This window comes from Microcaecilia unicolor, chromosome 7 (assembly GCF_901765095.1).
Source record: "Microcaecilia unicolor chromosome 7, aMicUni1.1, whole genome shotgun sequence".
NCBI classification, from domain to species: domain Eukaryota; kingdom Metazoa; phylum Chordata; class Amphibia; order Gymnophiona; family Siphonopidae; genus Microcaecilia; species Microcaecilia unicolor.
Genome location: NC_044037.1, coordinates 105,151,621 through 105,174,326, shown reverse-complemented (window position 1 = coordinate 105,174,326; position 22,706 = coordinate 105,151,621). Strand labels below are relative to the sequence as shown.

General features: G+C 45.8%; 1 protein-coding gene across 1 annotated transcript in view; it reads left to right on the top strand.

The window, feature by feature from the left end:
• Positions 1-20,904, top strand: part of CDIPT (CDP-diacylglycerol--inositol 3-phosphatidyltransferase) — a 75,096-nt gene extending 54,192 nt beyond the window's left edge. The window contains exons 7-8 of the transcript XR_003942738.1: positions 18,301-18,306; positions 20,893-20,904. The gene's annotated coding sequence lies outside the window, so the exon portion shown is untranslated. The remainder of the gene's footprint in view (positions 1-18,300; positions 18,307-20,892) is intronic.
• Positions 20,905-22,706: the final 1,802 nt, after the last annotated feature.

Here is a 22,706-nt window from a genome sequence, read left to right as displayed (position 1 = left end):
TCTCGTCCCTTCCAGGTTTTTGTCCCAGCCACCCTTCCTTTCCCTGCTGGGCTGGAAAAAGGTTACAGAGTGTTTGACCCTCTGTTTCTTTTCTCGAGCAGGAAGAGGAAACTCACCACACTTGTCTCTTAGACAAGGTCACAGGGACCTTAGCTATTTTCCGCTCCATAAGGCCCTCATCTTCTTGATGATGGCAATGATGGAGTGGGAGTCCCTGGGTGGTCCCCTGGGGTCACTGGAGTTGTTGCTCATCTCTGTGCCTTTGCTGAGGAGGTGGTTCTTCCAGAAGGTGACCGCTGTACCTGTCCAAGGGGGCTCGGCCTTATGGGGCTCCATGAAAAGTATGTGGAGCAGTAGCTCCATCTGGCCTTTTCATTGAAGGGCCCCATCATTCAGTCTTCTATTTGTGGCAGTTACATAGCTCTATGCTGCATTGATTCCAGCCGGAGTCCTTAGAGACATCTTGCCTAGAGTCTGGATCGGCCTTCTTGGGTGGACATCATATACAATCTGGTCCATCTGGCATCCCACTTAGTGGTGGCATTGAGGATCACCTTTGGTTGTGGCTTTGCCACTGGGTTCATGTGGCTTCCAAGAAGCTTTTGAGTCAGCTACCCCTTAGGGGATGCTTGCTCTTTGGTGATGCCTTGGAGAAGTTGATGAAGGGTATGGAGGAGGCTTGGCTTTCTGTCTCCCTGACCTGTGGCAAGGGTGCGCAGCGATCTTTGGCTTCAAGTCCACTTGGTGCCCTTCAGCCCAGGCAGAGTGACAGAGTAGATCCTTCAAGCAGGGATCGTTTCGAGTCCCCAAGCGAGCAAGGCCCTCGGGTCCGTCAGGTGGGACCGCAGCCACTCAACCTGCCCAATGAGGGTGTACCGGGTTCCTTGTTATTTCCAGTGGGAGGCAGGCTGTCTCTCTTCAGCAGTGAATGGGTCCACATTACCTCAGATCAGTGGGTTCTGGAGCTGGTCGAGAGGGAGTACTCCATGGAGTTCACCTGTCTGGTTCCAGATGCCTTTGTGACCTCTCCCTGTGGCTTGGCTCTAAAGCACCAGACTGTCATTATTACCCTTCAGCATCTCTGTGATATGGAAGTGGTGGAACCTGTTTTGCTGGCAGAGTGCAGCCTGGACAGGTACTCCATCTATTTCATAGTCCCAAAGAAGGGTGACTCCTTCTGGCCCATCTTGGACCTCAAAGAGGTCAACACGTGCCTCAAAGTCCTTCGGTGGAGGCTCTTGTTGGTGCGGCCAGGGGAGTTTTTGACTTCCCTGAACCTCAGAGGCTTATCTCCCCATTCCCATTGTGGTTCATCACAGGAGATATCTGCGCTTCTATGAGCTAGGGCAGCATTTTCAATTTCAGGCCTTGCCTTTTGGCCTGGCTATGGCACCACGCACATTCTGCAAAGTGATGGTGATTTTGGCTGTGTATCTTCAGCACCAGGGGGTTCAAGTTCACCCATACCTGGATGACTAGCTGATTTGAGCAGTTTCAGTAGCGGAGGCCAGTCAGGCCACCGCTCAGGTCATCTCTCTTGGAGTCTTTGGGCTGAGTTGTGATTGGCAGCCATATAAGTTTCCGTGATATAGCTATATCCTGGTATATGCAGGGTAGCGAGTGGCATTCTGTGTTTTTTTGTTTGCTTGATTATCATTGCAGCTGCAGTGGTTGATGGAGCAGCCGTGTATTACTAAGGGACCTTCTGCTGCTTGGGCCGATGTATACTGGATTGTTCCAGGAAGTACCTTAGCTTATGCTTGTAATGTCACTCACAGAATTCAGTTTTCTCTACCTCCACGTGCTGGTAGGAAGGGACAACACCCACTGGTTCAGAACACTGTTGCTGACTAAAGAAAAGAAAATTATCAGGTAAGACATAATTTCTCTATTCATATCTCTCCTTGATTGCCTTTGGAAGAAAGGCAGGAGAAGGGAAATATGATAGAGACATGTAAGTTTAATCTTTATATGGAATGAAGATATATTTAAATACCTCTGTGCATAAAGGAATAGGAGGCGAGCCTCAAATGAAAGGAAACTCTGGAATGAGAGGATAAAGGTGAAAGGGTATAGACTCAGGAATAATCTAAGGAAATACTTCTTCAGGGAAAGAGAGGTGGGTGGAGGTGGTGAAGACTGTATGTGAATTCAAGAAAGCATGGGACAAGGACAGAAGACCTTGAAGGGAGAGGAAAGGATAGTAGATCGTGTGGATGGGCAGACTAGTTAGGCCATATGATCTTTATCTGCTGTCATTTTCTGTGTTTCAGTGTTTTCTATTCCCTGGCCCTGAGGGTACTGTAGAGGCAACACATGCAGCTGGGGGGGGGGGGGGGGGGGGGGGGGGTGCAGAAACCACAATGGAAGGGGTGCCTGTCATTGTAGAGTGGCAACACCTAGTGGCTGGAGTCAGTGCCCATAATTGCAGGACTGCAGTTGAAGACTTGCTGTAGTGGCTGAATTAATTGAATTGTGATGGAATATAAAATGGGGGTGGGGAACTACTGCTAAGCTGTAAAAAAAAAAAAAAAGGCTCATGGTGCTGTACCCCCAACAAAGGCCTAAATGACCATGAGGAAATGGCTAGGCCAGAAAAGAAAGGAATGAAACGACTGAGGCCCTCATGATCAAAAGCCCCGCGCTGTTCCAAACAGCGCCCTAAAAATAGCGCTGGGACAGCGCAGGGCTTTTCTGCATCAATGATCAAAGATAATGCATGCAAATCTAAGCAGCGCTATTATCTTTGATTATTATGTTGAAGTGCGGGAGAATTGCGCCTGAGCATGCGCTCAGCACAATCCTCCCGCACTTGTTTGACAGGTCTGGGCTGTCAAAAGCCCAAACCTGTCAAACAGCCTGCCGAGGCCCGAACAACGAGGACAGGAGGTCCGGTGTGTCTCCAGCCCCCCCCCCCCCCCAAACCCCCAGAAATCGTGGAGTGGCCAACTCCGGCCAAAGGTTCTCCCACCCTCCCATCTATCAACAGGGGGGGGCTGGAGGTCCGGTGGATCTCCAGCCCCCCCAAACCCCCAGAAATCATGGAGTGGCCGCCTCCAGCCAAAGGCTCTCCCACCCTCCCATCCATGGATGGGGGGGGTGGGGGCTGGAGACCCACCGGATCTCCAGCCCTCCCTGAACATGGGGGGGGGGGGGGATCGTCGGGGGGACCGGAGTTCCACCGGACCTCCAGCCCCCTGTTCACGTTTGCTTTGGGGGGGGGGGGGGGGTCATCATTCCTCCCCAATGATCCGCAAAGTCTAACGCCAGCTCGGAGCTGGCTTTGATTTTGCCGCGGCCAGCAACCCAATCTTTGGCGCGCTGGACGCTGATCATTGGGGATGAATGCGTTAAGCACTGATTAGCATGCATTTGCAAGCTAATTGCGCTCAAAGCCCTGTTTAGCATGCTACTTGCGCTAAGAGCCCTCGAGTACGTTGTTTCAGGCGCTCGAGGGCTCTGATCATGGATTGGCAGCAAACTCCGGCGCTAGTATGGCGTTAACAGCTTCTAGCGCCGGAGTTTGCTTTTGATCATGAGGGCCTGAAAGAGAAAGGAAACAAAGACCGAAAGAGAATTTTCCAAGTGATGCATTTTCCCTGCTGTCTGACTGGAACATATAGTGATTGCATCAGAGATGGGAAGTTACCCAAAGCAAAGGGAGAGTGTGGATCTGAGTGGCTCTTTGTTATTGTTAAACTTTGATTTTTATTTTGTAATCAATTAAAAGGAATGAAACAATATGGGTCTGGTGATCTTTTATTAATATTAATAGCTTGCTGACGTCTTATTATGATTAATGAAACCTGGAGCTGGGTTATAACATAGGACAAGGGCAGCATTAATTTTTACTAGAGCAGGGAAAGACCATAGGAGTGAATGATAAAACACAGGAGTGAGGACAAGTCCTAGTATAACAGGTGCAGGGGTTATTAATAGCAATAATTATGGCTGTACACAGGGCAAAAGTTTTTGATTCATTTGGCCTACTTTCCCTGATTTTCAGACTTTTGTTCATTTAATTTTACATTCAATTTAATAAAAAGTTTTTAACACATACTAATGTATCTCATCTGTAATTCACAATAAATCAATTTAACGTATTAAATGTTTTAAGGCATTCCAAGCAATTGAATGCACACTAACAGGCTTATTTTTGAAAGAGAGGGGCGCCCATCTTCCGACACAAATCGGGAGATGGGCGTCCTTCTCTCAGGGTCGCCCAAATTGTCATAATCGAAAGCCAATTTTGGGCGTCCTCAACTGCTTCCCGTCGCGGGGATGACCAAAGTTCACGGGGGGGGGGGGGGGGGGGGAGGTGTCGGCACCATAGTGAAGGCAGGACTGGGGTGTGCTTAAGAGATGGACGTCCTCGGCTGATAATGGAAAAAAGCAGGGCGTCCCTGACGAGCACTTGGCTGACTTTACTTGGTCCATTTTTTCTTGCGACCAAGCCGTGAAAAGGTGCCTGAACTGACCAGATGACCACCGGAGGGAATCGGGGATGACCTCCCCTCACTCCCCCAGTGGTCACCAACCCCCTCCCACCCTAAAAAAAAAACATTTTTTTTTTGCCAGCCTCAAATGTCATACCACATGACAGCAGTACATAAGAACATAAGCACCGCCATACTGGGAAAAGACTAATGGTCCATCAAGCCCAGTATCCTGTCTCTGACAGCGGCCAATCCAGGCTTCAGGTACCTGGCAACCCCCCCCCCCCCCCCCCAAAAAAAAAAAAAAAATTTAATTTTTAATAATGTTCAATGGACTTTTCCCTCAGGAATCTGTCCAAACCCCCTTTAAACTCCGTAAGGCCAGCTGCTGTCACTACATTTTCCGGCAACGAGTTCCAGAGTCCAACTACAGGCTGAGTAAAGAAAAACTTTCTCCTGTTTGTTTTAAATCTACCATATTCTAGCTTCATCTTGTGTCCCCTGGTTCTATTGTTGTTTGAAAGTGTAAACAAACGCTTCACATCTGTCCGCTCTGCTCCGCTCCGCTCCGCTCATTATCTTGTAGACTTCTATCATATCACCCCTCAGCCGCCTTTTCTCTAAGCTGAAGAGCCCTAACCTTCTCAGCCTTTCCTCATAGGGAAGTCATTCCATCCCTTTTATCATTTTCGTCGCCCATCTCTGCACCTTCTCCAATTCCTTTATATCTTTTTTAAAGATGCAGCGACCAGAATTGGACACAATTTTCGAGGTGCGGTCACACCATGGAGCGATAGAAGTGCATTATAACATCCTTGTGTTTGTTTTTCATCCCTTTCCTAATAATACCCAACATTCTGTGCACTTTCTTAGCCGCCGCAGCACACTGAGCAGTTTTAAACGTCTTATCCATGATAACTCCCAGATCCCTTTCTAGGTCTGTGACTCCTAACACGGAACCTTGCATGACATAGCTGTAATTCGGGTTCCTTTTACCCACATGCATCACTTTGCACTTGTCAACGTTGAACTTCATCTGCCACTTGGACGCTCAGTCTCCCAGTCTCGCGAGGTCCTCCTGTAACCTTTCACACTCCTCCTGCGACTTGATGACCCTGAATAATTTTGTGTCATCTGCGAATTTAATTACTTCACTAGTTACTCCCATCTCTAGGTCATTTATAAATATGTTAAAAAGCAGCGGTCCCAGCACACACCCCTGCGGGACCCCACTAACTACCTTTCTCCATTGAGAATACTGACCATTCAATCCTACTCTCTGCTTCCTATCTTTCAACCAGTTCTTAATCCATAGTAATACCCTACCTCCAATCCCATGACTCTCCAGTTTCCTCTGGAGTCTTTCATGAGGCACTTTGTCAAACGCCTTTTGAAAATCCAGATACACAATATCCACCGGCTCCCCATTGTCCACATGCTTGTTCACCCCCTCAAAAAAATGCAGTAGATTGGTGAGGCATGACTTCCCTTCTCTAATCCGTGTTGACTTGGTCTTATCAGCCCATGTTTTTCTATGTGCTCTGTAATTTTATTCTTAATAATAGCCTCTACCATTTTGCCCCATACCGACGTCAGACTCACCGGTCTATAATTTCCCGGATCTCCTCTGGAACCTTTTTAAAAAATTGGCGTAACATTGTCTACCCTCCAGTCTTCCGGTACCACACCTGATTTTAGGGATAGATTGCATATTACTAACAGTAGCTCTACAAGTTCATTTTTTAGTTCTATTAATACTCTGGGAAGAATACCATCCGGTCCAGGTGATTTACTACTCCAGTTTGTAAGAACTGACCTATTACATCTTCCAAGTTTACAGAGAATTCACTTAGTTTCTCTGACTCGCCCACTTCAAATACCCTTTCTGGCACCGGTGTCCCACCCAAATCCTCCTCAGTGAAGACCGAAGCAAAGAATTCATTTAATTTCTCTGCTACGGCTTTGTCTTCCCTTTAACCCCATTTTCGTCCAATGGCCCAACCAATTCTTTAGCCGGCTTCCTGCTTTTTATGTATCTAAAAAAAATTTTACTATATATTTTCGCTTCTAACGCTAACTTTTTTTCAAAGTCATTTTTTGCCCCCCTCATTTCCGCTTTGCATTTGGCTTGGCATTCCTTATGTTTTATCTTGTTATTTTCAGTTGATTCTCTTCCCCACTTTCTGAAGGATTGTTTTTTAGCTCTAATGGCTTCCTTTACCTTACTGTTTAGCCATGCCAGCTGACGTTTGGTCTTTTTTCCTCTTTTTCTAATCCGCAGAATATATTTCTCCTGTACCTCTAGGATGGTGTTTTTGAACAGCATCCACGCCTGATGCAAGTTTTTTACCCTGTGAGCTGCTGCTTTCAGTCTTTTTTTTCACTGTTTTTCTCATTTTATCGTAATCACCTTTTCTAAAGTTAAACGCTAGTGTATTTGCTTTCCTAAGTTCACTTACTTCAATGCCAGTATCAAAACTGATCATATTATGATCACTGTTATCAAGTGGCCCTCGCACCGTTACCCCCTGCACTAGATCATGAGCTCCACTAAGGACTAAGGGCTAGATGCATCAACCAAACGTTAAAAAATCAAAAATGTAAAAGTCCTTAACGAATTTTAAAAAACGAACAATGCACCAAAAAAAAAAGTCGCACATGTTCGGTGTGGTATTGTAAAGTACAATGCATCAAACTGGTGTAATCCCCGTCGGTAATCGGCCCCTAAAGCATGCACAGAGCAGCCAAGCGTTATGCTGGCTGCTCTGCGCATGCCACAAATGTCAAAAAACCAAAACACAAACACGTGGATCAGGAGGGGACAAAGGCGCTCGTCAGGAGCGTCCTGTATGGACGGCCTTGCCCCCCCCCCCGCCCGAGGTCGCCGCTGCTCCCCGCTTCTCCCCCTTGAATTAAATAAAAAAACAAAATTCAAAACTTTAGCAGCCCTGGGCCCCCCTCCCTTCCTTTCAACTCTTTCTCCCCACGCCTCTGCCTCCCGCCACCCCTGAGGTCGTCGCCACCACTCCCCCCCTCCACCGGTCCCCCCTCCGCCTTACCGGGCCCGCGCAGCGCCTCTCACCTCTGTGTGAAGGCGCTGCATGGGCAAGAAGAACAGCGGATACCTCTTCGCTGAGTCTTCACGTCTCTCCTTTCTTCCTGGGCCCGCCCCCGTCTGACATAAGTAACCTACGTAGGTTACTGACGTCAGACGGGGGCGGGCCCAGGAGGAAAGGAGAGACGCAAAGACTCGGAGGCATAGCTGTTCTTCTTGCCCATGCAGCGCCTTCACACAGAGGTGAGAGGTGCTGCGCGGGCTTGGTAAGGCGGAGGGGGGAAGCGGTGGCGACGACCTCAGGGGTGATGGCGGGAGGCGGAGCTGTGGGGAGAAGGAGTTGAGAGAAAGGAAGGGAGGGGGGCCCAGGGCTGCTAAAGTTTTGAATTTTGTTTTGTTTTTTTATTTAATTCAAGGGGGGGGAAGCGGGGCGTAGCAGTGACCTCAGGCGGGGCAGGGAGGCAAGGCTGTCCATAAAGGACTCTCCTGACAAGCGCCTTTGCCCCCTCCCGATCCTTTTTTTTTTCTCACTTTTTCACATAGATGCAGGGGGAGCAGCAGCTACCTTGGGCGTCAATAAAGAACTTTTTTTGGGGGGGGGAGGGGGGTTACATTGGAGATTTTAGTCGGACAGCCCTAATGACAGGTACAGACCTGTCGTTAGCTTTCCGGCAGTTTTCCAGCATTAGGGCAGGCGGAAAACTTTAGTGCATCTCGTTTCAATAGGGTTTCTACACAATTTGCTCATCTGCATTCCGTTTTCGTTTTCTGATACCGTCGTCGGAAAATGGCCTTTAATGCATGCCACGGTTCAAAAATTCTTCATTAAATGGTCGTTAAAGTTTAGTGCATCTGGGCCTAAGTCTAGTATTTTTCCTTCTCTTGTCAGCTCCTGAACCTGCAGGTCCCTGGAGCAGTTTTAGTGGGTGCAGTGCACTTCAGCCAAGCGGACCCAGGCCCATCCCCCCTACCTGTTACACTTGTGGTGGTAAATGTGAGCCCTCCAAAACCCACCTGAAACCCACTGTACCCACATCTAGGTGCCCCCCTTCACCCCTTAGGGCTATGGTAGTGGTGTACAGTTGTGGGGAGTGGGTTTGGGGGGGGCTCAGCACCCAAGGTAAGGGAGCTAAGCACCTGGGAGCAATTTGTGAAATCCACTACAGTGCCTCCTAGGGTGCCCGGTTGGTGTCCTGGCATGTCAGGGGTCCAGTGCACTAAGAATTCTGGCTCCTCCCACGACCAAAGGGCTTGGATTTGGTCGTTTTTGAGATGGGCGTCCTCTGTTTCCATTATGGCCGAAAATCGGGGACAACCATCTGTAAGGTCGACCATCTCAACGTTTAGGTCGACCATCTTCAAGGTTGACCTAAATGTTGAGATTTGGGCGTCCCCGACTGTATTATCGAAACGAAAGAATGGAGCCCCTTTGCGGGGCTGTCCGAGGACACCTTCATGAAAACTTGGGCGCCCCGTTTGATTGTGCCCCTCCACCTGATACACATCCCTAGCAATGTGGGTGGGCTATGTTTATGGTAATAACTCAGAACAGGAGACTTAAAGGCAGAAATATTTAAAAAACAAAGGACACCGGGTCCATTGGTAGAACTAACAGGAGATGAAGCTAGCATTTATACAACTAAAGATTGTTGGAAATATTCCCCTCACTAATTGAGCCAATGGTGGTCTGTGGTTTTAAAGTTGCTGACTGCGGTGATCCAAGATGGCGGCATAGTAAGACGCACGGAAAGCAGCTCTGAGCCCCATTCGGCAGAAAAATACTTCTATAGCAGAATGCCACACACAAAACGAAAAGGGGTAACGCGGGTAGTTCCCCCACCTACCTCGACTCCCACGGTGCCTTTGTCGGGTATCGGGCGTTTTTTTGTGCCAGTCTCCCATACAACAGGAGATACGGAGCCTTTAGCAGGGATCTCTGGGGAAGCGGAGGCCCTGCAAGGCGAAGAAATATCTCTTTCTCCACCTGCAATTGAGAAACCTCCATGCCCGGCGTCTACGACGGAGCCCGAGGAGCAGAGACGCCCTACCGGAAGTGTTGCGGGCGAAACTGTTTGTGGAGGGCGGGAAACGTCGGGGAAGTTGCCGACAGCAGAAGAAAGATCAATAGGAACATCGAAGGAGGTAAATCTGGCAATGATATGGACAATGCTGAATAAAATGGATGTGACACTACAACGAACATCAGGAGAAGTGAGTGCTTTTGAAAACAAATTCCAAGAATTGAATTTTAAAGTTGACCAGTTAAAAACAGATTTTGCTGAAAAAGTAATTGATCTTCAGAATAAAGCAGATTCTTTTCAAGAATTTAAATTTGGTTTGGTTAAAGACAATGCAGATATCCGAAGAAAGTTGGAACAAATTGAGAACTTTAACAGAAGATTAAATTTGCGTCTGTTGTATTTCCCCAAACTCCCGGGGATTAATCCTTATGACTTGTTTAAAAGATACTTAAATGAAGTCTTAAAAATACCCCTGGAAGCGATGCCGCCTGTAAATAAGATTTACTATATTCCTAATCCCAGAGGAGAGAAAGGGAAAAAACAAGACGAATTACAAGCTAATTTAGACCTTGAAAATATATCAGCAATACTAGAATCTACAGTGGACGAAAAAGCAGAGCGGTCAACTTTGATAGTTTCTTTCATTTTTGAACAGGACTTGAATAATATTATGAGACTCTATTTTAAAAATTTACAAATTTCCTTTGGTGGGGTAAAAGTACAAATCTTCCCCGATGTTACAAAATCGACCCAGCAAAGAAGGAAAGCCTTTTTAGCATTGAAAGTAAGAACTTTAGAGATAGGCGGGTTGTTCTTTCTCGCTTACCCATGTAAATGTTTAGTTAGGCTGGGTCAGGTTAAATATACCTTTTATTCACCAGAAAGCCTAAAATCATTTCTAGATTCTAAGCAATTGTAAACAATTTAAGTAAATGGGAGTATTATGCCACTAAGTTTCTTCTGTATATAGAAATGAAAAATTCTTCCCTAACTCTGATTGCCTCATGATTTTAAATGGGGTCTAAGGAAGCATGATTATTTTGTTTGATAAGATTCTGAAAAGTATGTTAATATTTTTTCTTGCTTATTGTTTATATGAAGAGTTATAATACTTTGATTAGCTAAGTATTGCTGTATTTCAAAACAAGTGTATTCTTGTTAAAAGTGAAAATTAATAAACAAATTGAAGCATAAAGTTGCTGACTGCCGCATGCTGAATCTTCAGTTAGTTCAATCGACAGCAGTGAAATTACTCCACAATGCCCATTATTTTGACCATGTTACCCCCACCCCTTCTCTGTTCTGAACATTGGCTACCAGTTTCTGTTCACATAGCATTTAATATCCTTCTTCTAGAATACAAATCCAGGCTTCCCTCAGCCTATGCCTATCTCATCTATTATCTCAATCCATATGCTCCACTCCAGTGTCTCTGCTTAGCTGATAACGACCCTGGTATTGCTCACCCCCTTTCAACTCTATCTTTCCACCTCCTACCACTCTGCATTCCGTTATGTTGGTCCCAAGCTATGGAATGACTTACCATTACACATCAGGAATCGTCCCACTTCCTGCCTTTAAAAAAGCTCTCAAGACTCATCTCTTTTCTATCCATTTGGTTAGTCTTATGCAGTGTGTTTTTTCTAGCAAAAAAGGTGCTGGTACTCAAGTGCCAAGCCACCCTTCAGGAGTGTGGTGATCACTGAGGGACCCACTCCACAATAGCCAGGCCCCTGCAACCAGTCACAGAATCTATGACGGCAGAGTTCAGGTGTGTAGAGCCTGAACTCTTTCATTAAAACTTGGAGTCCATGGGTCAATTTTAGCTGACAATGGAAAAGATGCCGGTACTCAGTACCCCCTCAAAAAAAGCCCTGGTCTTATGTCTCTGTTATTGTCTTTTAAGAAGTTGTTTTAGCTTAATGCTTTTATGATTAATTCTAGCTATCTGTTTTAACATAATGTCTTTTTATTGATTTCTTTGTACCTATTATGTGAACTGCTTAGTTGTTTGTCTCTATTATGAAATTATTGTAAACCACTTAGTTGCCTATGGAGCTCATTTTCGAAAGAGAAAAACATCTAAAAAGTGGCATATGAATGTTTTTCTCACAGAAACTTCCAAATCAATATTTTCAAAACCATTTTTTAGACGTTTTTCTATGAAGTCCATCAGAAGTGCATTCAAAATACAAGGGGGCATGTCGGAGGGGGGGGGGTGGGGGGTCGTTCCTAAGACTTGGATGTTTTACAGCCATAATGGAACAAAACAAAACCACCCAGGACTAAAACTAAGACATTTTGAGCTACACCTGTTTTAATAACAAATAAGGCACAGAAGGGCGCCCTAAATGACTAGATGACCACTGGAGAGAATCAGGGGTGACCCCCCAATACCCCCCCAATGGTCACTGACCTCCCACCCCCCCAAAAGTGTGAATAAAATTATGACTTCCAAGCCTCTCTGACAGCCTCAGATGTTAGAGCTCGGGTCTATTAGAGCAGCCAGGTCCCTGGAGTAGTGTAGTGGTCAGTGCAGTGCACCATAGCTTGGGGGACTCAGGTCCCTATCTCCCTCTACCTGTCACATTTGTGGTGGAAACTGTGAGCCCTCCAGAACTCACCAGAAAACCACTGTTCCCACCTTTAGGTGTCCCCTTCGCCCATAAGGGCTACTCTAATGGTGTACAGTTGGGGGTAGGGGGTTTTAGGGGGCTCAGCAGACAAAATAAGGGAGCAATGGTAAGATATGTATGTGGGAGCATGTTTTTGAAGTCCACTGAAGTGCCCCATTTATCTCCTGGGATGTCTGGGGGACCAGTCTATTAAAAATGCTAGCTCCTAAACCCCAATGGCTTGATTTTATGCGTTTTGCACTTGGACCTTTTTTTTTTTTTTAATGGACCAAAAAAAAATGTCCAAATCACAAAGCCTTGTTCAAAACAGTATTTAAAAAAAAAAAAAAAGACATTTTTCTTTTTTGAAAATGACCCTTCTTTTCTATTCAGATTTTGGACGTTTTTTGGAAAATGGCCAAAGTCGGACTTAGACGTCATATCGAAAATTTCCCCTCCGTGTAACTTTGTAGGTTTAAGTGCTTTGAAAATACGCCTCCACATGTAGGCCTTTTAGTGGTATATCAAGTGTTTGGAAATACATCTAACCTGGATATTTCCATGCCAGGGCTATATCTAGGCACCAGCATTGAAACTCCAGGTCCGCTGCTGACCCAGAAGTTATGTGGATACCAGCTGATACTCAGTGCTGGCACCCACACAGCTAAGCAGGCAAAGATAGGACGGCCTTTTGTACAGTCCTACCTGCTCGATTACCTGTCTGGACACCAGCATTGAATATGGCTGGGGCCTACATAACTGCCCACTCCTTTTGGACTGTGCCCACAGACTGCCCATTAACTGTACAGTGCTGCAGCAGTCAGAGGGGATTTTCAGCTGCACTGTGCAATTAAGCATTGCTGAATATCCAGGGATGGCCCACTTAATGGGATTAAAGCAGGCAGGAGTCTCTCCAATGAATATCTACCTCATTAAGTGCGAGTGCAGAAAGTAGGGAGTATTACAAGTTACAGGCTCAGGCTATAATAAGAGGAGAGACAAATATTAAGATCAATAGCACATGATGGGGAGTATTAAGAAGAACGCAGGGCTGGGAATCACTAATGGACGCAAAGGGGAGGAACAGGTCAACCTGTTGTGCAAGTGCACGATGGTATCGGTGAACATTTTTAAAGCTGCAGGTCCTTGGAGCAGCAGCTCTTGACAACATTGGCAGAGTCTGAAAAACCCCAGTGCTGGAGCTTTTATATCTGTCATATATTTGATAAACCCACAAGGCTTATTTTAACCAAAGTGAAGTAATCCATTTGGGAGGCACAGAACTGATGGCACTGAATGCAATGATGCTTCTTGTCTGGTGGCACCTACCCATGCTGAGCTGAAAAACTTAACATCCTTAACATTCTTCTGCTGTGCAGTACATAACCACAAACAAGGAGCTGTGTGGCCATTTCATAATGTTTCTTGCTGTGGCCATTGGTACTAACAATGGCAGAACACCTTCCAACATTCTCAATGATATCATGTTATGTTTTGATCTCCCTAACACTTCACGTGAACTAATCTGGCCTGTTTGGGGGAAAAAATGAAACAGAGAGTCCAAATTTTAGAGTGTTGAGGGCAACTGAGGTGAATATGCACAGAATGCTGTACCGTCTGGCAGCAATTTGAATGAAATTGGATGGTTCAAAAGTTATTAGAGAGGGGAGCGGGCACATAGACATGGTGATTTTATCAGGCTAATTTCCCTTTAAGAAAGCAGATTGAAAAGAGCAGGAGCAAAACCCAGCAGCCAGAATAGATCTGTAAGCAAAAATATACTTTGTGTTAGAAGCTACAACTATCTCTCATCAACTCATTTATCACTGTATCATCTGGGATCCCTGCCCTGAAAAACACACACACAGGCAAACACAGCACTGGGTCAGCTCAACACTGCCGCAAGAGAGAAGATACAGGGATTAGCCTGTTACCCCTGTCCTCTGTTGCTAAGCAACCCTTCCTGAAACCTTATTAAATTTCAGTTCCTTAATGAGGAAATCTGGGAGTACTGCAGAAATGTCAGCAAATTATTCCTGCATTATGCTATGTGCCTACTTTGCTTGCTCTCACTCCCTCACCCAGTGTCGCTCATGCTAGATTGGTAGCACTGATTAGATTTCTGTGGGTATGGCAGGGCTCTTCCTCTCCACCCATCTCTTGTCTGCAGAAAAGCACCAATAAAAGGGATTATGTATTAAATCCTGACAGCTGCACCTGCTCCTGGGGTTTAGGGACTTTCCAGCAGTCCTTAGCTCTCAGGCTGAGCTGGGGACTGAAAAGATAGGGACAGAAGAGATAGAGATGCTGTTATTTTATAATAAGTTGTTTTGAGGCTTCTATACATTTATTTAGCCAACATTGCACTCCTGCTTTTTCTCCCCCCCCCCCCCCCCCCAAATAAAAGAATGGCATCCACTAATACTGCAGCTCCAAAATCCAGAGCTGATGAGAGGCACCCTATGTGAAGTCAGCATTTGCACTCTCCCTCCTCAATTTATAAATACATACATTTTCAGGCTCCTTGACTCCCGCCCCCCTTAGATATTTATAATTAAAGTCAACAATTCTGATCACCCCAACCCCACTCCTCCCACAATACTCCTATATTTAAATGCATAATTGAACATGATGTTTTAAATATTAAGCTTTATTCTGTGTGTATGTATACACATAGGGGGGGAATTCTTTATATGGCACCTAAAAATTCAGCACCGGAAAAAGCTCTATTCTATAATCCGCACTTAAAGTTAGGTGCAGATTATAGAATAGCACTTAGGGTCATGCGTAAATTTAGGCGCAGTGCAAATGATCAAACCTAAATTTACATGTGCAGCCCTAATTACATACATAATGCAAAATCACGCCTATACTCCGGCCCGAAATGCCGACACCCCCATTTCTGCGCCCCGTTTTTTGAGCCATGCCTAAATTTATATGCATACATAATCATTAAATGTAGTCCTAATAATTGCTTGTTAAGCTAATTATTGGCACTAATTGACTCATTATTCCATTAAATTCCATGCACAAATTGGGAGTACGCCCAAATTCGCATGCTGAATTTTTGGCAGCTTTTACAGAATCAGAGGAATAATGGGGTCATTTAATAAAGGGTCTCATAAACTTACCTCGTGAGGTACATGGCTAAAATAATGTGCGATGATAAGAAGGTATATATTGATAAATGACCTGTAGGCATATTCAGGAGTGAAGATGTGGCAGATTATATGTTTTTAAATTTTTATTTATTTATTTTGACATTTATATCCCACGTTTTCCAATAAATATTGTTTCAATGTGGCTTACAGAAATCATAGGAAAGGGAAAGAGAGTGGGACTTGATATACCGCCTTTCTGTGGTTACAATCAAAGCGGCTTATATAATACTAGGAAAAAAGGCCCGTTTCTGACAGAAATGAAACGGGCGCTAGCAAGGTTTTCCTCGGAGTGTGTGTGTGTGTTACAGAGTGTGTGTGAGAGAGAGTGTGTGATACAGAAAGAGTGAATGTGTGAGTGTGTGTGACAGAGCGAGAGTGAATGTGTGAGTGTGTGTGACAGAGAGTGAGACTGTGTGCGAGAGTGTGTGTGTAAGAATGAGAGTGTGTGCCAGGGGCCCCCTCCCTCCCAGTTTCAGGGTCCGCCCCCCCCCCCCCCGCAAGGTCCAGTGTCCGTTCTCCCTCCCACCCACCCAATTCCAGGGTCGTTTCCCCCCTCCCCCAGTTTCATGGTCCCCCCTCCCTCCCTCCATCCCAGTTTCTGGGCCCACCTGGTCCCCCTCTAAGTTCCAGGGTCAGCCCCCCCTCCAAGTTCCAGGGTCCGCCCCCCCTCCAAGTTCCAGTGTCCACTGTCCCTCCCTCCCTCCCACCCACCCACCCTGTTCCAGGGTCGTTCCCCCCCTCTCCCCCTCCCTCCCAGTTTCTGGGTCCGTCTGGCCCCCCTCCAAGTTAGTTCCAGCGTTGTTGCCCTCCCTCTCTCCCGGTTCCAGGGTAGTTGCCCCCTCTCTTTCCCTCCCCTCCAGCCACCCACCTGCAACGTGGTGAAGCTGACTCCGTTGGTGAAGTGAAGGGTTTTTTTTTTCTTCATGTTCATCGCTCTGTCACCATCTCTGTTGGGCCCGCCCTCGTGCCTCTGATAGGTCTGCCGCCCTCGACGTCAAAACGTGATGATGTCGAGGGCGGCGAACCTATCAGAGGCGCGAGGGCGGGGCCGACAGAGATGGTGACAGAGCGACAAACCTAACGATCCTAACGAATCCTTCACTTGAAGCCACGGAGTCAGCTTCAGAATGTTGAAGCTGCCTTTTATTATAGTAGAGATATACAGGTACTTATTTTGTACCTGGGGCAATGGAGGGTTAAGTGACTTGGCCAGAGTCACAAGGAACTTCACTGGGAATTGAACCCAGTTCCCCGGGCTTAAAGTCCACTGCACTAACCACTAGGCTAGAGTACTTACAAGAGGGTTGAGTGTGTTATTTGCATATTCATGAGAACTATTGGGTGTTTCGTAGGGATTTACAATGAGGTAGAGTAGTTCAGTAGGGGAACCAGGGGTGTAGCCAGACAGCCAATTTTGGGTGGGCCTGAGTCCAAGGTGGGTAGGCATGGAATTCATGCCCTCCCCCTGTCCCTAGTCCCCCTCTGCTCTGCTCTTCATCCCTCCCTCCACCTGCAAGTCCACAATATTAAATACCAGAGCAGGAGGGGATCTACAAACCCCGCCAGCTGAAGATTTCCTCCTGCTCAGACAGTCAGCACTCTTCCAAACAAGCCAGCAGCATTTTCCTTGAGCTGATGCCATGGCCAGCAGGCTGTGCATGCATGAAAACTAAGCATGTGAAGAGGGGCTGATGTTGGTTTCAGCTCGAGGCAAGTGCTGCCAGCTGTCGCTTGAAAGAGGAGAAGGAGGAAATCTTCAGCTGACAGGGTTTGAGGACCTCTGCAAGCCATAGCAAGAGTGTACAATTTTGGGTGGGCCAGAGTCCAAATAAGGTGGGCCCTGGCCCACCCATGGCTATGCCACTGAGGGGAACTCTATGCCTATCTGCAGGTAGAGGGATAGAGTTCAGACTAGTTGTGCAGAGATAACTAGTTCACTTTCTAGTTCTTTCTAGTTCACTTGCCTGATCCAGAATCGTTGTCCCCCGCCCTGCCCCGCCCCGCTCCAAGTCATCATAGAATAACTTTTTGAAGAAAAAGGTTGAGTTTTTTTGCAAAAGATCAGGTAGCTGTTTATGCTTCTTAAGGCTTTTGGGAGCACATTCCAGTTCTGTGTGCTTAGATATGTGAAGCATGATGAGTAAACTGATAAGTATCACAGTTCCTTACTGTTGGGGAAGTGGAGTGTGAGATAGTTTCTTGATTCCATGCTGATGTGACATATTGGTAGGATTATTAGGTCTGTCATGTAATCGGGAGCAAGACCGAAAATGATTCTGTTGGTTAGTGTGCAGAGTTTGAAGGTTATTCTTGCTTAACAGGGAGCCAGTGTAAGGCTCAGAGTAGTGGGGTGACTCTTTCGAAATGGGATTTTCCATGTATTTACTTATTTATTTATTGCATTTGTATCCCACATTATCCCACCTATTTGCAGGCTCAATGTGGCTTACATAGTTTTGTTAACATTGTCATTACAGGGTGACAGATACATTTAATATTGTGCAGAGGTTAAATAAGGGAAGAAAGAGGAAGGGAAGGAATGATTAAGGTAGTTATAGTAGGTGTGCTATCTTAACTGAGTGGGTTGTCGGGTGGATTATTGTGACTATTAGTTCTCATTGTATGCCTTGTTGAAGAGATATGTCTTCAGAGATTTGCGAAAGATAGTTGTTTCATCGATTGTTCTCAGGTCTGTAGGCAATGCATTCCATAATTGCGTGCCCATGTACGAGAATGTAGTAGCATGCATCTGCTTGTATTTTAGTCCTTTACAACTGGGGAAGTGCAGGTCGAGAAATTTGCGGGATGGTCTTGTGGTGCTTCTTGGAGGTAAGTCTACAAGGTTTAGCATGTAGATTGGGGCGTCTGCGTGAATGATTTTGTGTAGAATCGTGCAGATCTTGAACATAATGCGTTCCCTGAGTGGGAGCCAGTAGAGCTTCTCTCTTAAGGGTTTTGCACTTTCATATTTAGTTTTTCCAAATATGAGTCTGGCGGCAGTATTCTGGGCAGTTTGTCGTTTTTTGATGGTCTGTTCTTTGCAGCCCGCGTATAGTGCGTTGCAGTAATCCAGATGACTTATTACCATTGACTGTACCAGGGTACGGAAGATGTATATCGGGAAGAAAGGTTTTACTCTTATAAGTTTCCACATGGAGTAGAACATCTTTTTCGTCGTGTTTTCACGTGAGCATTGAGAGTGAGGTTTCGATCAATGGTGACTCCAAGAATTTTCAGGTTTTGTGAGACAGGGAGAGAACAGTATGGTGTGATTATGGTAGAGAAGTGTTTTGCGTTATGTTGTGAGGTGAGTACAAGACATTGTGTTTTTTCTGCATTAAGTTTTAGTTGGAATGCATCTGCCCAGGTGTGCATTATTTGGAGGCTTTGGTTAATCTCGTTGGTAATTTCGTTTAGATCATGTTTGAACAGGATGTAGATTGTGACATCATCTGCATATATGTAGGGGTTGAGGTTTTGATTGGCTAGCAGTTTGGCTAAAGGTATCATCATCAGGTTGAATAAGGTTGGCGAGAGGGGGGATCCTTGGGGGACTCCACATTCAGGTATCCATGGGGGTGATCTATCCGCGTTCGTTGTTACTTGGTATGATCTTGTGGTCAGGAATCCTTTGAACCATTTGAGAACTGTGCCTCCTATTCCGAAGTATTCTAGTATATGTAATAGTATTTCCTGATTAACCATGTCAAAGGCACTGGACAAGTCGAATTGTAGGAGGAGTATGTTGTTACCAGTTGCAATTGTTTGTTTAAATGAGTTCATTGCGGACACTAGAACAGTTTCGGTGCTGTGATTTGACCGAAATCCTGATTGAGCCTCGTGTAGAATTCAGGGGCGTATCTGCGTGGGGCCTCAGGGGCCTGGGCCCCCGCAGATTTTGCCCTGGCCCCCCCTACCGCCATCAACCCTCCCCCGTGCCCGTTCTTACTTTTGCTGGCGGGGGACCCCAACCCCCGCCAGCCGAGGTCTGCTTCCACCTGCCGCTGCCTTCAAAACTTCTTCTTCAGCCGGCGGGGGACCCCAAACCCCCGCCAGCCGCCCCGCGCTGTTTAAAATTCATCTTCGGCCTCCGTGGCCGTGCTGCTGGGATAGGCGGCGCTGTTGAAATCCACTTCGGAGTCTGACGTCGTTGTACGTTGTACGTGCTGCGACGTCAGACTCCGAAGTGGATTTCAACAGCGCCGCCTATCCCAGCAGCACGGCCACGGAGGCCGAAGATGAATTTTAAACAGCGCGGGGCGGCTGGCGGGGGTTTGGGGTCCCCCGCCGGCTGAAGAAGAAGTTTTGAAGGCAGCGGCAGGTGGAAGCAGACCTCGGCTGGCGGGGGTTGGGGTCCCCCGCCAGCAAAAGTAAGAACGGTAGCGGGGGAGGGTTGGCGGCGGGAGGGGGGTGGAGAGACTAAGTTATTGGTGGCGGTGGGGGCTCGGCGGCTGGGGGGGGGGGGGGGCGCTAAAATGTGCCCCCTCCCTCTGGCTCTGGCCCCCCCTACCGCCGGAGTCCAGATACGCCCCTGGTAGAATTGAATGTTTATTTAGGTATTCAGTAAGTTGTTTCGTCACAATGCTTTCCATGAGCTTAGTTGTAAGTGGAATAGATGCTACTGGGTGGTAGTTGGTTAGGTCCATTGTGCTTTTCTTTGCATCTTTTGGTAGCGGAGTAAGTAAGATGTTTCCCTTATCCGTGGGGAAGAGCCCATTTTGAAGCCTGTGATTTACGTGGTTCGTGAGGTCTGTTTTGAAATGTTTAGGTGCAAATCTTATTAGATTATTAGGGCAGATGTCTAGTTTGCATTGCAATTTGGTATATTTCCCGAGCCAATGTGAGATTTCATTTGATGAGATCGTGTCAAAGTTGGTCCATGATCGATCTGCTGGGCATTCCCCGGGTTTTGGGTCTAGACATTCAAGGATGTTTGCGTAGTCCGTTACATTAGTAGGTATCATGAGTCGGAGCTTTATGATTTTTTTCCTTGAAGTAATTTGCAAGATTGGTTGCTGATGGGGTATCTGTGTTGTTGGATGTAACTGTGGTAGTATTTAGGAGATTATTTACGAGAGAGAATAGTTTGTATGTATCCTTGTAGTTTGGTCCTATTTTGGTTTTGTAATACGTCCTTTTAGTTTGTCTGATAGTGTATTTGTATTTTCTTTGTAGTTGTTTCCAGTTTTTAAGTGTGTTTTCATCTTTTTTCTTGCTCCATGCTCTTTCTAGTCTTCTGACCTGTGTTTTTAGCTCTTTCAGTTCTTCGTTAAACCATGGTATTGAGTTTTTTCTATGTGAGGTTCTGGTTTGGAGTGGTGCTATATTGTCTAGTATTGTTCTGCATCTGTTCTCCCATTCTTGAAGAAATTGGGGTGAGTCTGTGGGTGTTGTCCATTCGTCGGTATAGAATTGTTGCCAGAATATTAGTGGGTCTATTTTGCCTCTCATAGTATAAGTTTGTTGTTTTTGTTGTGTCTTTTTTGTTCTCCAGTGGAGGGAAAGGTTTGCACTGTAGTGGTCGGACCATGGCCTGGATGTCCATTTTGTGTCTATTAGTGTGATATTTGGTTCTGATGAGAGTTTGTGGGTGACGATGTCTAGTGTATGTCCTTTGTTATGGGTGGGTTGTGTGTTTGGCCAGTGGAGCTCCCATAGTTGGAGGAAGTCTTTGCATTCTCATATCAGTTGCATGACGGTGTTTAGCACCATTTGTTATTTTCTCAGGACCTGATCTTTGCATCTAGCGCAGACTCCATTGCAGTAGCCTAGCTGTGCTAAGGTCAATATTTGTACTAGGATGCCGAAGACTTTTCTTGGGAAGTAACCTCTGATGTGCCTTAATTTCCACACTGTGTGGAACATTTTCGTTGCTACATTCATTGTCTGTGTTTCAAAGGATAGGTAGCAGTCTAGTGTGATCCCAAGGACTTTCAGGCTGTCTGCTTTCGGGTGGGTGAACCCATCTAGATTAATGCTGGAGAAGATGTCCTTGCAGTAGGAGGATGTGAGAATTATGAATTGTGTTTTCTCTCTGTTTAGCTTCAGTTTAAATGCAATTGCCTAGGATTCAATGATATTTATTTATTTATTGCATTTGTATCCCACATTTTCCCACCTTTTTGCGGGTTCAGTGTGGCTTACAATAAGAAATGAATGATGGAAGTACAATTTGTTACAAATTGGTTATGGATTACATTGTGCAGAATTATGCAAGACAATCGAAGTGTCGCTAAGGAGTGCAACAATGGAACACAAACATTGAACATTGGAAGGAGACAATGGGAGCTTAAAGGGCAATACTAAGGCATAAAGACATATGGTATACATATTTCTGTGAGTAAAGGTATGAGTGATGTGGGATTACAGGGGATGAGAGTTCAGAAGTGGATGTATAGTGTATTAATGAACAGTAAGTGTGGATTTTATGTGTTTTGGTCTTTCCGTAAATTTTTTCAAAAAGATGGGTCTTCAGTAATCTGCGGAAGGAAGCTTGCTCGTGGATCGTTCTTAAGTTGCGCGGCAGTGTATTCCAAAACTGCGTGCTCATGTGAGAAAAGGTTGACGCGTGTAGCGTCTTGTATTTCAAGCCCTTGCAATTGGGGAAGTGGAGGTTGAGGAAGGTTCGGGATGATCTTTTGGCGTTTCTGGATGGTAAGTCTATTAGCTCAGACATGTAGGCTGGGGCTTCGCCGTGGATGATTTTGTGGACTAATGTGCATACTTTAAAAGTGACGCGTTCCTTGAGTGGAAGCCAGTGCAGTTTCTCTCGTAATGGTTTTGCACTTTCATATTTTGGCTTTCCAAAGATGAGTCTGGCTGCCGTATTTTGGGCTGTTTGAAGTTTCCTCAGTGTTTGCTCTTTGCAACCTGCGTATAGTGAGTTGCAGTAGTCCAGGTGGCTGAGTACGAGGGATTGCACTAGGCTGCGAAAGACGGATCTTGGGAAGAATGGTCTTATCCTTTTCAATTTCCACATGCAGTAAAACATCTTTTTAGTTGTGTTGTTTGCGTGAGTTTCGAGTGTTAGGTGGCGGTCGATAGTGACTCCAAGGATTTTGAGCATTTCTGAGATTGGAAGGTTTAGGTTTGGTGTGTTTATAGCGGTGAATTCTTTTGTGTTGTACTGGGAGGTGAGTATCAGGCATTGAGTTTTTTCAGCATTTAATTTCAGACGAAATGCATCTGCCCATGTGTTCATGATGTGTAGGCTTTTATTGATTTCGTTGAAGATTTTGTTAATGTCTTGTTTGAATGGGATGTATATTGTCACGTCATCAGCGTATATATAAGGGTTGAGGTTATGGTTTGATAGGAGTTTTGCCAGAGGGATCATCATTAGGTTGAAAATGATTGGTAAGAGAGGTGATCCTTGTGGTACTCCACATTCAGGTGTCCATGCCTTAGACGTGGTTGAA